The following is a 13,180-nucleotide window of genomic DNA, read 5'->3' on the forward strand; positions in this document are numbered from 1 at the left end:
TTTCCGTTGGATGGCACTCGGCAGCAGCATTCACCATAGTTTTTGATCACAACAGAAAGGCTCCATGTCACACGTCATTTCTGGTACGGCGATTTCTGTCAAAAACATTACGGTGTGTCCTCATCCATCTTATTCACTGGATCTGGCACCATGAGACTTCTGGCTCTTCCCCAAAGTCATAGTGATTCAGGACATCGAGGCAGCCACAACAGCGCAACGAAAGACACTCAGGCAAGAAGACTTCCAGAACTGCTTCAGAAAGTGGCAAGGATGATGGGACAAGTGTGTTCGAAGAGAGGGAAGTACTTTGAGGGATATTAATGGCAATGTGCTTTTTAGTGTAATTTTTTTTCCAAATTTAAACATTCACTCTTTTCTTTGATCATCCCTCGTATATATTATTTTACAGTTCTAAAATGTGTCTTCCTGTAGTACAATCAAGATGTTGGCAGAGTTGCATTTCTTCTGTAGGGTTTAAGGGAAAACCCAATTTGGTTTCTCTGTCTTCTAGAGGACTCATGATTCCTTGGCTTATGTTCCCTAGCTCCAACCTTAAATGACAAGTAAAACAGGTTGTTGCAGACTACGAGTTTCCACTGAATATCCCTTAGTTTTTTTCATCCTTAGTTATAGAATCCAAATTTTATCTACAGCAACAATATGTCCAGGTAAAATACTTTGTTCCTCATGTAGGTGAGACCACATGGCTAAATTCTAGTCAGTGATATAAAAATAAAAGTATTGTGAAAGATTTCAAAAAAAATTGTGTAAAGCATTCTGGCTTAAATGGTATGTGGGTCCATTTGTATTGCAGCTTTTCCTTATTCCTGTTTTTTGATATGCAAATAAGGAACCCCCTTCTACTACAGCAATTCTGAGCATCATTGGATCTGCTGAGTCATAAAGCTGAATACCAAATTGCTCCAACTGAAACCTAAAGGTTAGGCAAAGGATTTAAAAGTGAAATCTTTCAATAACAACTCAATGAACTAGAGTAGTACACTCAAATGTAATTTGAATTGCATCTAATTTTTTATTAAACCCTCTAGGAGTTTTAACTCATTGTTACTGAATTAGTTCTGTGATGCTTCCGTCTGTCCCTTGGAGGGGCTATCCCTGGTATATCACAGATCACTGTACTTGTAGAAAGTTTAGCAAGGGGGGAAAAATCTCTGTATTTTCATGGACTTTTTGTTGTATGTTCCTGGATAAGAATTTTTCTTATCAAGACCTTTAATGGAGATAATGTCTACTTCTTGTTTTCCAAGATTTTTCAAAATTAGATGGTGGCTAAAAATTGGAAGTGCCCTGCTAAGCTGCTATCCCTGCCAGGTGAAAGCAGAATGCTTTTTCTTATGGTTGCTGTTTACTGGTTTAGAGGGAGCAAAAGTTATCTCTGGATCAATAACAGCATACCAGACGCCAGGGGCTGTATTGATTTGCTGTAGTAAAGAAACCACATTTGGGATAATAGTTGCAATTGTAAAACCACCTAATTAAGTTCATGATAAAGCTCTATAATTCTTCAGGACAAATCTTAGTCTAGGCCAAACTGAATAGTTAGATGGAAATGTAATAGGGATTACCGCATCTGAAAGTTTCCAGTTTTATGATCTGTGATTCCCATAGCAATGCAGTGTTGTTTTTGATTCACTATTTACACAGACAAGTATTCCAGAACTTCCATTCAGTCTTTCTTTTAATCGTGAGTTTTTCCAATGTAAGAAAGCAAATACGAGGATTTTTTTTTTGGCTGAGAACATGTATTCCTACTATTCACTATAAATGGGCGACATTTCAATGTATGGATTCTGTTGGGCCTAATGTAAACTGACTAGTTTAAAAATTGTTACGTCATAAGCTGCTTCCACATTTTCTGGTGAGCTTCAGTGACAAATGTGTACAAAAACAACCATGATTATCTCAGAACAAGCTTATCAGAGTTCAGTTAAACAAACACACACACACACACACACACACACACAATACGAGGCTAATAGGAATAAGGGTTTTGATATGGAATTCAAAATACTCATATATGCAAATAAGGGAATAACTGAAAAGGTAAAGGTCACAATCTACAAAAGCAAGGTATCCCAAATAATCTCCAATTTGGGATATTATCTCCTGATATTATCCCAAATAATCTCCATGTTTTCCTTTATGCTGTACACTGTTACTTGGATAAATAGGTGCAGATCACTTTGGGCAGGGTTACGGGGAGAATCATAGTCAAGTTATCCATGATGTGATTACGACATCCTTCCTTAGGTGAGCCCAGTCTCCCTTCATTCACAAATGGTTCCTTTAATTGATAACTGGTGAAGGTTTGTAACTCGGTATTTTAATGGTTAGTAAGCAACCAAATTCACTGGAAATGAAAATTTTGTTTTTCTGTTTCTTTGACTATCAATTCCAAGTAGCACCTTGTCTGTTCATCTCATTTATTCCTATAAACACCATAAACAATTGCCATGAAGACCCTTTTGTTTACCAGGTTTATCCTTTCGCTTATTGAGGTAAACCATGTCCATTTGGCTTCTGAACAAGTAGGAGCTAAGTGTGTCTACTTCCCATTTGGCACCTTGCTATCTTCTCATCCCCATTTGAAATCAGGGGTGTTTTTTTCAACTATGGAATCTTACATCAGAAGGCAAAGCTACAGAGCAGAGACATTTAAGCATTTTTCAAAGATGCTGTTCTCCTCTCACCAGCTGGGGAGAAAAGAGTAAATTTAGCAAGTCCGAGACCGCTTTCCTTAGAAAGGCCTACTTGTAAGGTTGGAACTTGGCTGACTTCTGGTGACCTGAATCATAGAAGAGTTCTCACAATTCCTAGAACTGATAAAAATGGCTCACTGTCTAGATGGTACGGATAAACAATATGGTTTATGCTGAACACTTGCTCTACTTCTGGAAATCTAAAATTTTGGTATTTGCTTAAAAAAAAAAAGAAAGAAAGAAAAGAAAGTGTCTATTAGCCAGGTCCCAATAAAAACATTGGCCATTGAATCTCTAATGAGCTTCCCAGGAGACAACATTTCACACATGTTGTCACAACTCCTTACTAGTGGAATTAAACATACCCTGTGGGACTCCACTGGGAAAGGACTCTTGGAAGATTGAGCTCAGTTTTCCCCACACGTTCCCCCGACGCACACTTTCCCTTTGCTGATATGCATTGTATCCTTTTGTGATAATAAATCATAGCTGTGAGTAGAACTACATGCTGAATCCTGTGAATCCTCCTAGTAATTCACAGAATCTGGAAATGGTTTTGGGCAATACCTACACACCAATATATTTCTTCTGACTTTGGTAGAGGAATTGTTTATAGGATCCTCTAGCATGGGAGGGGTAGTAGGAGTGGTGAGTTACATATTTAAAGTATATCATTTTTATTTTCCTAAATCATTGGTTTCATTTTCCAAAACAAAACCAAGGAAATTTTGGAACCTCACCTTTATTTACTGCCGAGTCCAATTTTCAGCCAAGTGTGCAAAAATTTGAACAATGCCCCACTTTTAGAGTTATCAAAACTAATCCAGAAATATATATCTCCATTAATATATCTTCGTGAATAAATTCAGACTGATTTGAAATTTTATTCTTCTCTTCTTGTTAAGCATGATTGGAATCTATCCCCACATAATTCTCAATATATTTTACATACATAAATTAGAAAACTCTTTCAGTTACTTTTATTAATATTTATTCTTTTGTAGTTTGTAATTATTCCTCTACTCCCAACAACATGTCTGAATTTGATTCTAGATATAATTTCAGAGATAAAGAGAAACAAACTTGAGGCCAAAAGAAGAGAATTTGTTTTATCTCCCTTGTAATTCCCTACATTTAGGACATTACAATTTATTTAATAAAGAGAGAGGGAAAAAACAAAAAAACAAAACAGCCTCATCAGCAATGAGAAAAGGGCACTTTTGTTATCAAGGTAAACAGCAACATTTTGGAGATTTAGAGAGATAAAATCTCCATACTCTATATCTTACCTCCAATTCTTGATATCCGACACTTAAACAATAAATGCCCTAAATTCTACAAGAGTCCAAGCGAGGGTGCAAAACAAGTAACATTTTAATTCAGTAACCTGAAGGATAACACTTCACATTAGCTTTTCAGTTATTTCAGTTTGCAACATCAGAATACAGAGACCAATTTTGGATAGAAATAGAAAGCCTGAAGCACTCTTTTGGTGACTCAGGTTATTAGTTGTCTGAACTGGTCATGTCATTTTTTAAGCCCTCCAAGTTCAATATTAGCAGCTATCTCACCCTAGCATTCCTTCTGCCTGTCATACTGTTCTATGGAATTAGCAATTCTATCCTCAACCACTTATTTTTATTGGGCAATTATTTCTAGATAGATATACATGATTATTTAGTTATTTCTCTATTGTATGTTATGTGTCCTTTTATCCAAATTCTGATTGTTAAATTCATGCCCCAGTTATGCAAGATAACCAACACACTTTAATTCCCTACATCTAGATGTCATTACCCATAAGAAGCTTTTTAGATGCATGTAATGTCAACTTAAACTGCATCTGGCTAACTTAAAAATGGAATTTATTGGAAAGCTATGGGGTGGCTCAAAGAAACAATGAAAAGCTAGAAAATTCATCTCAGAAAACTAGCAAACAATCAAGGACATCTAGGTAACTGAATTCACGAGCAAGAACATACTTGGTTGGGGGGCCCCACCACTGTACACTACCTGTCTCATGCTTATTGAAATGTTACTGTACCAGCAGAAGAATGAATTTTACACTGTTCCTGTTTCTTTTTACACTGATTCATTAAATTCCTGTTTCTTGTGGGGGTATCAGATTGGCCAAGCTTTGGTTACCTACCAGCGCACATGGTGTATCTGCCTTTTATAGCTTCGGAAGTAGAGTGTTCTAGGGAGTGAAGGATTCCTGCCTCATGAAAAGATTCATAATATGATGGATTCCCAAAACATATTGTTAGGTCTCTGAATGTCAGAGACCTTGACTTAATGTTAGGTCTCTGAATGTTAGGTCTCAGAGACCTTGACTTACAGACAGAGCCATGTCTGCAACAAAACAACAAAATGTCTGTTGGCCTGCACTGGCAGATAGAGCCAAACTTGCGATAACAGAAAATGCCACAAAACAGCTACTGGCTTTGCAGGCAGTCAACATTTTCTGTTCAAACGATGCTATCCTGTCAGCACAATCCCTATAAAACCCTCCTCACCCCCTCCTTCGGGGCTGCAAGTCTCCTTAGACATGCAGCCCAGATGTAGTGGCCTTTGATCAGCCCAATATACTTTTCTCTCTTACAATAAAAACTTTCTTAACTTGCCTGACCATACGTGTTCCTTTACTGGCCGACCTATCACATATTGCTCATTATCTTAATTCCATTCCTACTTGCATAGTTTATAAGTTGCCTGTCCTCCAACCCCAGAAACTTAAATGGATAACTCATTTTCTTTAGTTTTAGGTTGTATCACCATTTAGAAGCAGGATACCAACAATTATGAAAGACATCTACACTTAGTTAACGTAGCGTAAAAGTGAATCTGATTCGCATTACTAATTTTGGCTTAATGGTAAAATGTTTCCCCTAGTACACACATTATTTGGGGATTCTTCTTTGGATACCAACATGGATTCTTCTTTGGATACCAAGTGACACAAATATAAAGAATGACAGCAAGCTGGTTAAGTCTGTAAGGAAATTACTGGAAAAGGTAAACAAAGCGTACATTTAATGATGGCGTCTCACAGACAACACTTCTTATCTGTGAGAAAAGGATTTCTATTAATTAGGCTTTCTTTATTCTCTAGTAAAGACCTACTTTATATATCTCTGTCTCTTCTTTTTTCATTGAAAAGTTGTGGATTTATGATGTAAATTGGATAAAATTGTAGCTATGCCAAAGCTTTACTACTACCACTATTACTACTAATCTACTACCAGCTAGTTTGTGCTCAGGCTTATTATGTGCCATACCCACATGACCAGTTCTAAAGGCTTTGCATGCAATATCTCGTGTTCCACTCCCTCTCAAAATCCTATGAGTTCCTGATTATGGCTTCCCACAGTGATTGATGCAGAAGACAGTGAGTTTATGTAAAGATACAAATTAAAAGACCTTTGTAACCACACGAATTGAATTTTGTTCAGTATTTTTTCATAGAAATGTGACCAATTAGGTCGTCTTTCTCAAATGTTTATTTTCCTGTTCATAGAGTGCATTGTAAACAGCACTCTTCTTATGTATACCTCTTCGAATCATTCTCAATGAGTCTCTGGAGAGGTTTCTCTGAGAACATATTCATTTCGAATGCAACTCTCAGCATATTTTGGGTTAAAAATAACATTCCTAAATTCTGATATTCAATAAGCTATGTTACTTAGAGCATTAAGATGGATTTTTGACAGTTTGGGGATGAGGTTTTTAGCCTGTTTTTCAGAAAATTCTTTGTATCATCTTGCAATTTCTGAATGATATATTTATTTGTGTAACATACTCCAATCTGTAAGTTTCTCCTCACATAACTGCTGTACAAATCAGTCAGGCTTCAGCTTAGGTGGCATTTCAGGAAAAGTACTATTTCCTTCTTTCTCTTCCCCTGATCACATCACATCGATATGTCAAGGCATCTGTTTGAAAGTTACTCATTTTAATCAGCCTTACACACACACTGCTGGAAAAGTATTTGAATCTTCTGTTTAAAAAACCCGGAAAATAAACTGTGAGATCAATTCCAGTATTCCTGATATCCATGTTACCAAATCCACTTACAATCCAGTTTGTTGGCTTATTTAAAACTTAGTGGGTGCTCATGGGGAATATAGTCAATAATATTGTAGAAACTATGTATTGTGTTAGATGGGTACTAGATTTATTGGGGGTATCACTTCATAAATTATATAAATGTCTAACCACTATGCTGTACATTTGAAACTAATATAAAACTGAATGTCAACTATAATTTTTAAAAAGTCATGCGCTTTTGTACAACATAGGGAATATAGTCAATAATATTGTAATAACTATGTACTATGTAATGACTATTTAATAACTATGTCAGATGGGTAATACTTATTGGAGTTAACACTTTATGAGGTATATGTTGCTTCGTTCACCTGAAACTAAAAAACAAACAAAAACGCTTAGTGGGTGCTCAACACTAAGCCTACTATTTTTTCACTTTCTCTTTTGTTTTTTTCAACAAATTTTTAAATATTACGTATGGCTCTCCAGACCCTGTATTTTACTTTGATCACTTTTGACCATCTTCTTCTAAGATTATATTTCATTTCATTTTTTACTACTAAATGAGAATTAGGCTCAAGTTGATCTTTCCGACAAATATTATTTGATGGCTGTCTTTGAACTATGGACTGTGATATGTGCCGGGTGTGACACTGGTCATTAACACAGATAGAGCTGCAATCCTGGATTCACATTGTACAAGTCACCTAGCAAGTGAAATGAAGATGAATACACCCTAGGTGTTCTAAGAGGTAGTGGTGAGATATATAGTTTCTAGACAGCATATACGAGACAGCATGCCCAAGTAGAGGAACTGAAGAATGTCAGGAAAAAAACACAAAACAAAAACGATAGTTCTTCAGAACAAAAGTCTTTACTCCCTGGTCTACTTCAGATGTTCTGCAGCGCTTTGCACATTCAAAAAATAATGTGAGGCTCTTTCATTTCAGCTGTCAACATGCTATCCAGACCACGGAAGACCCGGAAACTCTGGGGCCACGTGAGCCATGACCAAGGCCACACTGGTAAGCACTGGAAGCACCCAGGAAACCGAGGTAATGCTGGTAGCAGTCATCATCACAGGATCGATCAACTTTGACAAGTATCCCCCAGATTACTTTGGGAAAGTTGGTGTGAGGTATTACCATTTAAAGAGGAACCAGAGCGTCTGCCCAAAACTCAACCTTGACAAACTGTGAACCTTGGTCAGTGAGCAGACATGGGTAAATGCTGCCAAAAACAAGACTGGAGCTGCTCCTATCACTGCCGTGGCACGATCAGGCTACTTACTGCCAAGTTCTGGGAAAAGGAAAGCTCCCAAAGCAGCCCGTCATCTGAAGGCCAAATTCTTCAGCAGAAGAGCTGAGGAGAAGATTAAGGGCGTTGGAGAGGCCTGTGTCCTGGTAGCTTGAAGCCACATGGAAGGATGTTCATTAAATGCTCAAGTGTTTTTCTCTTCAAAAAATAAAAATTAATAATAACAATAATAATAATAGAAGTGATTAACATGTAAGGAAAATGTTGAGAAGTTTTGATTTCCTTCATACTAGTCCAAAAACTTCTGAGAAATGTGAAATTAAACGGATTCATACTTTTTGTTGAATCATCTTTTACAATACCTATAATAAATGTAAAACCTCAAAAAGTCAGTTTTAAAAAATACGGATGCTTAAAATACACTTATAAGCCATTGTTCCGGTAGTCATTGGGAATCTTCCTAATTGCTAAGGAAAGACCATAAATGTAATGACAAAAACAAGAATTGTTACGATGTAGCAGAAATGAGAGATAAAGAACAGAAAAGCAATTAATTCCTTTAATACACTAAACAGTTAGGTTTGAGATTTTTATAGCAATGTGAACAAAAAAACATGAGGATTATAAATCATTCTTTTAATTGGAAAGAGAAGTAAGTTCTGAATACACAGAATCTTTGTGCTGAGGTCTATAATAATAGCAACTGTATCAGTCCACTATATCTACTCATGATTTAAGGAAATGGTTGTGTAACATTTCAATATAAATTATATATGCATATGTTGATGGAGATATAGTTTTATTTCATAATATATTCAAATTCATAGTGTAACAAACATATAAAATTAGATTCCACTACAATCTTTTACGGCTAACCAAATTCTGTCACCAAATTTGTCCTCATCAGATTTTACAACAAACATACGTTGTTGGTAGAGCAGATACCACTGTTTCCATTTATGTGATACTCAGAGATATTAAATAACTAGGTTAATATGAAAAAAATAAAGCCACATGCCTCATCCTCCAATTCAGAACCTATCATTCCCTCTTCCTTATAATTTCCACAGCCTTCTCTTTTGATAACAGCCAAAAAATAACAATTTAGGGGAAAAACAGTAAGTGAAATAAACTATTTTGCACTATATGTTTTCAATAGTTTTAAGTGGTATGTCTTTTCTTACAATTCTACCTTTCACATTTGTTGCTGCCTATTTTGGATCAAAGAGGATCTAATCTGGTTAAATACAAATTATTTATCTTTGCAACTGCAGGATGAAGTTGGCAGGACTGGCAAACAGAAAAGTCCCTGCTAGGTAAATCTATTCAGCCATTTAAAAAGCAAACCAGGACTCAGTGTCCCAAAACAGCATTGAAGAAATATTGTTGAGCAAGTAAGTGTCCTTGCCATATTTTCAATTCATGTGATACGATGTCATTTGTGTAAACAGGGTCACAATTTGTATTCTCCAATACAAAGTTCGTCTACTGTCTTTTTTTCCAAGTTCTTAAACAGTGTGTAATCCCACCTCTTATAGGGCAGAGGGGAGAATGTTTTGTGTTCATGATTGGAAAGGATAATTTTGAATTGAAACTTGCATGATACAAATATTGATCAAGTATAAACAAACAAGGTAAACTACTTAACATCTTAGACTGCTGTCTTTCACAGTCTCAGAGCTCGCTCTTTCTGCGAATTAGCTTTATTTTTGGCCATTGCATGCTTTTTGCACAGTCATCATGAATTCCTTAGTTTCACTTAAGTGGCTACCTCCCAGGGGAGAATGGATTCTCTTCCTAGTTCCTGTTCTAAACATTCTGGGAAAGGACTCTTACAGACCTGAGTTGATCCAAGGGACCACACAGAAACAATTCACTCAGGAAAGGAGCACTATTCTTAGTGGGCATCCTGAGGTTAAATGTCTCTCTCTTGGGGACACTTACCTAGAGACAAAATGGCAGGATCTCATAATACAAACTTCTTTATATTTTACAGCAGCAGAGTAAATTCAGGATTTTCTGAATTACAAATAATATGCAATTCTATGTTTATGAAGGTAAATCCAAGTTTTATTACAAAATTTAAAATTCACATAACAAAACTAAGACTATTTACAATGAACTGATAATAAAAGTTACTTAAATAAAAATAATCAACTTCATATTAATAAAGTTCATATACAGAGAAAATATGGTTTTAATATTAAATTTCTAATTATGTATGTTCTTATTTCATACTAATATAAGAATTTATTGCATTATTTCCCAAAATAACTAGTAGTGTAGAATAATTCTGGCTAGCATATGCCCATTTTCAGAGCTCTTGGGAATATCTGAAATACGTGATCAGTACTGAGTCCAATTTATACTGTTTACTCAACATCAAATGTTATACATATAGCCACTATAAAGAATGTAGAATGAACAGAAATACTAGAAATTCCTGAGATGCTTAATCTTCTGAATTCATTTGCTCACAGGTAAACATCTGTCTAGAATAGACAATCCAATTTTGTGATTTTTCTCACTGAAAGAGGCCTAAAACTTCACTTGTACAACCCTACCAATAAAAAGTATACTTTTTCATTGGATTAACCAGATACAATATTCATGAGTATTAAGGTTAGTCCAAAACATGTTTCCGATCTCCTTCAACATAATTATTATCTCCTTGCTATTTTTTTTTTTTTTTTTAGGAAAAGCATATAACCTTATAATCATGTCCTACTTATCATGCTGTCTCTCTACCATTTGCTAAATTCGTTACAGGGAGGGAACTTCATTTCATTTCTGGTGGTCACTCTAGCTTTTCGTTCCTTTATTCCTGTTTCAGAATTTCTTCATTCACTCTCTTTATGTATTTTCTTCTAGTATTGCTTAGGTTTCTCTTCCAACACTCATTTAAATAATAATGCCATAGAAAAGGATAATAAATACCAATGCCTATCTAAAAATCAAAGGCAATAAAATCCAGTACTTATCTAAAAGTATGGGGTTCGGGTTAAGCAAATAGAAATATTTTTTCATCCCTTTCTTCCTAATTTCTTCCCTTCCTTCTTCTTTGTGAAGAATTATTCAAAACAATTGCTCAACTACTTTCACTTTAGAAGATACAATAAAGCATGCCGGTAAAAATCAAAACTTGATTTCCTTTAGTAATGGATGTTATCCAGGTACTTTATTATTTAAAATGAATGTATCAGTATATATTTCCAGACTTCTTAAAAATAACATATTAAAAAGGGTTTTGGGTACAGAGTTGGCCCTTCTAAAAAGCTTATTAAAACAAATGATAAATTAATCTGGCTGTCAGAAATATGGTGGATGATACATTCTGATGAAAATGAAAAGGAATGCTTTGGCAACTTTTCACAGACTCTTCAATTTAGAATGAAAAAGAATTCAAATAAGGTCAACTTGGAGATAGAAAGGTAAATCTTAAATGTACCCCATCATTCCACGGAAATAGCCTCTGTTGTAAATATGATTAATATTTTGAATTTTAAAAAGAAATATAAACTCTGATAAATATTTAAAGTTTTACTATTGACAGTAAAACACCAGCATATTTTGGTGGTTACTTTTTAAATCTACCAATGAAGGGAGGTGGAATGAGAAATGCCCTAATGCTAAATTAAAACTTTTAGATGGAAAGTGAAGAAAATATCAGGATAAGAGATGAAGGATGGGAGTTACAGAAAGTATAGAGAGGGGGTTGAGGATGGCTTCTCAGTAAGCAGACAGCCGCACTGCAGAGGAAATAAACAGTTTTGAGCATAGTTAAGTCATTACATCTCTTTAATTATTAATGTCCTTTTTTTCAAATGGGAATAAACTACATGTGTGGACACAATTTATCATTTGGGTTCTGTATTGGCTCCTGAAGATTCCTGCCTGTCTTTGTCTTCCTCTCTTATGAGGATTAAATGATAGCCTTGTCACAAAATATGAAGTATTTACAAGGCAGAGTTGTTATGTTAGGCTGGCAAGCTAAGAGTCAAACCAAATTCAAACTCCATTTCCACCACTTACTAGCCAGTTATTTAATTTCCTAAACAGTGTCTGAGGCAGTAAGAATTATTTTCCTACTGCCTTTGAAGCAAGTGAGAAAACTTTTGAATTATGTGCACAATTATTTACCCTCAGTCTGGGTTTGGTAGCATTTAGTATCTGTCAGGAATAAAACTAATTTCTCTTACTGCCCTTGGTACCTATGATTTCACACTCAAAATGGAGAGCTTGAAAAAGGAGAGAAACACGTTCCATGCCATTATTCATTTCAATTAGAATTGCTGAAATAACATTAAAAACAATAGAAATACTTTTGACCCAATAATTAATTTGTTTTCAGTGTTTAGTTACATACTCAGATGGTTTAGTTTTCTTTTCTGATTTCATTTTTAATTTACAGCATTTATTTCATTGCACATATAGATGGTATAGCATTTCTATAGTTTTTTTTTTTAATTTTTTTTTTAATTTATTTTTAATTTATTGGGGTGACAATTGTTAGTAAAATTACATAGATTTCAGGTGTGCAATTCTGTATCACATCATCCATAAATCACACTGTGTGTTCACCACCCAGAGTCAGCTCCCCTTCCATCACCATACATTTGATCCCCCTCACCCTCATCCCCCACCCCCCAACCCCCTTACGCTCTGGTAACCACCAAATTACATTCCCCAGATTAATTTTCAAACCCCGTGGCCATCCTGTGGTCACCGACTGCCCTCCAATCCCCCCCCCCCCCCCCCCCCCCCCCCCCCCCCCCCCCCCCACCCCCCCGCCCATCTAGCAACCCTCAGTTTTTCCTCATTGTCTCCCAAACTGTTTCTGATTAGTTCATTCACTTATTCTTTTCTTTAGAATCCGCAAATTAATGTTATTTCTAAATTGCTTCAGGTTCATTCTTTGAACCTGAAGCCCCATGGTATTTGTTATTGCAATTCCAGTTAAGTTTATTAAATGAGATTTTTCTGGAGTAGAATACTTTTGCCACATGGTAACACATTTTTTTAATAGGAATTATAATCAACACTAACAAATCCTGAGAAAATGTTTACGGATTTATTTTCTGTGTTTTAACATAAATTAATCTATGCAAACAAAATACTATTGTAAATAGAACAAACACCATCCACCCAACACCTGA

At 35.6% G+C, this 13,180-nt stretch overlaps 1 pseudogene; it reads left to right on the top strand.

Moving 5' to 3' along the window:
- Positions 1–7,725: 7,725 nt before the first annotated feature.
- On the top strand, positions 7,726–8,179 carry LOC117032412 (60S ribosomal protein L27a-like; annotated as a pseudogene).
- Positions 8,180–13,180: the final 5,001 nt, after the last annotated feature.

Source organism: Rhinolophus ferrumequinum, chromosome 12 (assembly GCF_004115265.2).
Source record: "Rhinolophus ferrumequinum isolate MPI-CBG mRhiFer1 chromosome 12, mRhiFer1_v1.p, whole genome shotgun sequence".
Taxonomy (NCBI): domain Eukaryota; kingdom Metazoa; phylum Chordata; class Mammalia; order Chiroptera; family Rhinolophidae; genus Rhinolophus; species Rhinolophus ferrumequinum.